This window comes from Lissotriton vulgaris, chromosome 2_1 (genome assembly GCF_964263255.1).
Source record: "Lissotriton vulgaris chromosome 2_1, aLisVul1.2, whole genome shotgun sequence".
NCBI lineage: Eukaryota > Metazoa > Chordata > Amphibia > Caudata > Salamandridae > Lissotriton > Lissotriton vulgaris.
The window spans coordinates 1,622,775,294-1,622,781,293 of NC_141687.1; positions in this window are offsets into that span (position 1 = coordinate 1,622,775,294).

Sequence of the window (6,000 nt, forward strand, 5' to 3'; positions counted from 1 at the left end):
GAATTTAAATTTCGTCAGCTTTTCGCCACCTCCCCATCAAAAAGATCCCCTGCCGGGTGTATACCCAGAGTGAGAAGTCCCTATGTGACCCCATTCTCCCTGCAGGGTGATAGCCATGTGCACCAGTCTAGCAGTGTTGACGGGGAGTAAAGTATCGCACCAGCCTGTAACTGCAGTAGGTAGTGCCAGGCATGCGTCGTGGCATTGATAGAATCTAAGATGCATGACTATGATCAGCAGGCTGAAACAACATTGCTAGGAGTGGAAGTGGGTCAGCAACTGCAGATTCGATATGTAGGTATGTCTGGGGAGTCGTGCATCCAGTAGTATGCACCCTGTGCGGCCCTATAATATAAATTAAAACCTGGCGCGCCAGGTCCGCCCATAGAGTAAGGCAATACCAGAATCTGCCTTTTCACTCGCGGTTGCTTACCTGCCCGAGCACACCGAACCATCAGTGTGGTGAGGAGATCGAAGAAGGCGCGTGGGAGAACCATAGGAAAATTGGTGAGTGAAAACAGTAGTCGTGGCAGCACCACCATTTTCATGATTGATATTCTGCTGAGAAGGGACAACAGAAGCTTTATCCACTTCTCAACATCATCTTCCAACTTGATAAAGGTCGTACCGAAATTTTCCCTAAAGACTGTGTCGGAGTCCATGTGTATTTTAATGCCCAAATATCTTACTGACTCTGTGGTCCACTGTAGGGGATAGTCTAGGTCAAACTGAGGGGTGTTTGAAGTGAGCGGAAAGATGATGGACTTCGGCCAGTTAACATGTAGACCTGAGAGAACTCCAAAGCGTACCACCTCACGGAGAACTGCAGAGAGGTTAGACTCAGGGTGTCTGATGTACAGAAGTGTATCATCTGCATATGTGGATACTATAATTTTGTAGTGCGGAAAACATGTACCCCGATTCTGATGGTATTCCCAGAGCGCACAGGTAAGAGGTTCTGCCACAAGAACGTAAAGTAGCAGAGATAATGGGCAGCCATGTCTGGTGCCCCGTGATATGGGAATAGAGTCCATCACTATGTTGCCTATTTTAATTCTGGCTGTGGGTCTGCTATAAAGTGTGCTGACTAGTTGTAGGAAAACTGGGCTCACTCCCATCCTAGTTAGTACGTGCGTCGTGAACGGCCACTCCACAGAATCAAATGCCTTCTCTATATCTGGGAAGACCGCTCCCGCTGCAGTTTCTGGCTTGATGTGTTGCAATGCACCGAAGACCGTGCATAGGTTGTAAGTTAAATTTCTACCAGGAACAACCCCCCCTGTTCCGGCGCAACCAAGATCGGGACTAGGGGGACAAGTTGGTAAGCGAGGTTTTTTGTGAATATCTTTGTGTCTACATTAAGCAGAGATAAAGGGTGGTACGACTTACAGTCCTCCGATGACATACCGGGCTTGAGAAGAGCTACAATCACTGCTTCAGACATTGAGGGTGGCATACGTCCCATAACACACGTCGCCAAAAAGCGTAACCAATTGCGGAAGCAATAGATCTAGGAATGTCCTATAGAATGTAACTGTGAGGTCGTCAGACCCCGGAGCATTCCCTGCCCTTATACTAGTTAAGGCGAGAAGTATTTCATCTCTCTCTATGGGTCTCATGAGGAACTCCCGATGTGTATTAGAGAGCCACAGGAGTGGTATGTGTGCCAAGTAATCATTGATATCGTCATCTGTGGCAACGTTTCTGGAGGCATATAGTTCGGTATAATATTGTTGGAATCTATCCGCCACCTCTGTGACATCAGTCGAAAGCTCAACCTCAGCTGGCCTAACCTCCACCGTTTGCAGCGTTTCCCTGCATTTCTTAAGTAATTGTGCTAAAACTGATCCTGGTCTTTCAGGCTCACCATACGCCCTGGCAGTTGCATATTTACCCAGGTGCTTGATCTCGTCGTTGGCTGTTATTTGATAGTCCCCCAACAAATCCGCGAGCTCCCTCCTAACCGATTCGTCCGCATCTGTCAACAGGCGGTGTTCTAGAATCTTGATTTTCCCCTCTAAGTCTGTTAAGCGATTACGTACAGATCAGAGGATCCCCGAGTGTATAGATATAGTAATCTCCCTGACGTAGATTTTGAAAGCCTCCCAGACAACTTGATAGTCCTCTACAGAGCCAACCTTCTTATCAAAAAAGGTCTCAATAGCCTCGACCAGTTCTTCCTTGAATACTGCATCAAGAAAACGGGGGTATAAGCCTGCTAGATGTGTCTATCACCAAAAGGATTGGTGAGTGGTCAGAGAGTGTTTGTGGTAGCACCTGGCATGAACGGACCCTGTCACAAAATAACCTAGCTACCAGCCAATAGTCAATGCGATTGTGTAAGTTATGGTACGCAGAGTAGTGTCTAAAGCCTCCCAAGTTTGTGTGTTTCAGACACCACACATCGTTTAAGCCAAATCTAATTAACGCACACTCAACCTCCCTCACAGCGGCGGTGGCGTGCCTCTCAGGTCCCCCCGATCTGTCTAAACTAGGGTTCCGAATCAGGTTGAAGTCACCCCCCAAAGCTGGAGGCTCTCACCATGACCGCCCAGTCTACCTGCCAGATTTGTAAAAAACTCGGGGCTATCAAAATTTGGGCCATATATATTCACAATAAGTAAATCCATGCCCTTCCCATAACACCTAGCAATGATGTATCTGCCTTCGGTATCGGTATACAATGGGACAAGAGAGCACACCTCGTGCGTGTGTGGTGAAACCAGCTGCATGGATGTTACCTTGCAGGCCTTATTTGTGCAACATGGGGGAATTTAGTGGGAGATGTGTTTCTTGTAGAAGGGACACATATATGGCATGCCTCATCAAATATGAAAGGACTTTACAAACTTTCCTATACTCATTTAGTCCCCTAACATTCCATGTGAGAGCTTTTAATGGGTCCACCCTGAAATCCTGACCATCCCCCGCCTATGTACTTGGGGATCAAGCAGTGTCACAATGTCTCAATAGTGTATGGTACTAAGGTACTGTGTAGCAAGTGAAAATGTCTACTATTGTGTACAATACAACGACTGAGTCCCAACAACCATCCACCCCCTCCCACATCAAGGCCTCCCCAACCAGGACCTGATGAAAAAATACCCTAAATTCTTCCTTTAACAAAACAAACTTAGAGCTGCTATAAACAAATGAGCAGCTAACCCTCCCATCGGGAAACTACATTAACATTACCCCAAGTGTGTGTTACACTCGTAGGCGTAGGTTGTCAACAATGTACTGTCGACCTACTGAGTGACAGTTGACGACCCGCTAGCAGCGCAATATGGGCTCCCAGCTTCCTAGCACTGTGGGCATCCGACCACCGAAAGTCAGGAGAACGCCCGCACCTGCAAGTGTCAATTGTGATATCCTTGGTAGCAGGGGTACTAAGTAGCAGCAGCAGTACGGGGAGCAAGGAGACTGCAAGCAGCGGGGCATAGCAGGGAGCAGAACGAGCTCCTACGGGCAGCATGCGTCGCAGCAGGATGATTGGCAGGGGTGTAAATGGTGACCCATAATTCTCTCTCTTCTCCCCACTTTCAGGCACCGGTGGGATCTTTGTGCAGTCTGGGGTTGCGCAGCTGTGCTCCAAGGTGCGGAGTGCGACCTAGAGCACAACTGCACCATCGCGCCCACACCCCTTTTGCTCCAGTTCTGCCAGCAGACCTTAAACGCGGGGCTCACATCTCTGACCACAACCTACTGGGCGGTCGCGTTGCAGCACCTCCGCTCTTTATTTCTTGCTGGGTCACCGTGTCGCTTTCCACATTTAACCTTACGCGATCAGTGGCCACGTTTGCGGGTGAGATGCGCCGCCCCGGGGTCCCGACCCGCACACGTCGGCACCGTCGCCCAGTCAGACCTCACTTCCAGCCGGTAGGAAATCAAATCGGGTCCGGGATTCACGGTCCAGGGCACACGCCGCACCGTCACACTTGTCTCTGCAAGCACAGGTCTCCTCAACACGGGTGGGATGGCTCATTCGAAAGCGGATCCTTTCAGCCACACAGAGCTCTGGTTTGTGCAGGATTGATGCCTTAAGTAGATGCAGGATTCATGCAGGAAAGTGCGTTAGATGTGCGGAGCACTTCTGTTAGGCGGCCATCTTCGGCGCTGGCAAGCTCCACCCACAGTGCCCCACCATCTTACCTGCTCCGGCTTCTGGAAAATAAGCAGGAAACAACAATAAAACCTACTATTTACCTATATCTAAGGCCCTAACTTAAAACACAGCCAAAGTGAGGTGAAACTGATATGGCTGCAAAGTTACCTCCGTATACCGCAGCACGTTATATAACCAAGGGGACAATTACGATCTTGGTAGGAAAGCCTCCGACCTTAGGTCAGAGGCTTTCCAACCGAGATTGTCGGTTTCACTTCTGACCGCCTTATTACAATTTAGGCGGTTGGAAGTGAAACCGGCTGGCAATTCTTGCTGGCTTCCTAAGGGCCCAAGGAGCCCATCAGCCAGTTGGATCCAGTACGTAATCCATATGGATGACGTTTTACACCATCCAGATTAAGATGCTCGGCTTCCAGCAAAATTCCATGCTGGAAAGCTTGTCGGAAAGTGAGTTTGGGGACCTGCAGGGCCCCCTTCAAGCAGCGGCCCTTGGTTGGTGACCGAGGGGGCACGTATGGTGTTCCCTGCTTATCCCACAACCTCCAATGTCACTGTGGGAGCTTGTGCTACGGCTGGTTTATGGCAGTCAAAACCGCCGACCGGAGGTCAGTCGGTCCCGTTTAGTCCGCCGGACATCATAATAAGCCCCTATGTGTTTTGTAACTATAACTTTATTACTACTTAACCAATTTACACACAATACCAAAAATTACCCTTTCCCGCCATAATATACCTTCCTGCCAAATTTTACCTACATCCATTCAGCCTCTTTCACACTATGGGGCCGATTACGATGTTGTTAGGAAAGCATTTCCTATTAATCGGATTAGGAATGCTTACCAGACAGTTCGTATTCTGGAAGTCCTACTGACCGATTACGATGTGTCCGGATGCTTAAGGACTCAGCTCGGTCGTATTTCAATTGACTTAAATGGGAGACTGTGTTCCGAACGAGATCACAGGCTCACATTGAAAAAAGGGGTGGTTGCAGAAAACCTTGCACCCTGTGACGGGCACCCCAAGGTGCCTGCCACATTGTGCACGGTTGGGAAGAGGGGTCCCTTTGGTACCCCACGGGCCACATTCAGTTGCCTCACAGGCCCCCAAAGACCGATTTCCAAAGCCTTTCTGTCTCAGACAAACCGAGTCAGAACAGCAGTGAGACTTGGTCATCATACTCACTCGTTTGGAGAACGTCTCCATTGGGCTTAACTATTCAGCTCAGAATGATTCTGGCTGCCTCAATCTCATTCTGAACCGATTCAGACAGTCCGGACAGATTCCCTGCATTGTACTTGGTCCTCTAGAGGGGGGACCAATTCGGTCGGATACAAGGGTTTCAAATCGGATTAGACGATACTGAATCCCATCCGGAGCCCTTCCTAACGACATTGTAAAAGCCCCCTATGTCTGTTTAAAATATGCTCTACTACAGCACACCCTACTCCACTCTACCCCACTACAGTCGACACCACTACTCTCCATGCCACTCCACTCAACGCTATTCGAATCGACTTCACTCTACGACACCCTACTCTACTCTTCTCCACTGTGCCCCACTCCACTCTATGCTATTCGGCTGCATGCCACTCGACTCTATGCCACTTTATGCCACTTGACTCTACGCTATACCACTCTACGCCTCTCCACTCTACAACACTCCCCTGTGTGGCACTCCAGACTATATTACTTTATTGTACACCACTCCAGTCTACGCCACTCCATTGTATGCTGTTCTACTTTATGCCACTTCACTCCATGCCAATCAATTCTACGCGGCTCTACACCATGATATTCTGCTCTATGGCACTCTACTCTACGACACTCCACTGTAGGCCACTCCACTGTATGGCACTCCACTCTATGCTATACCA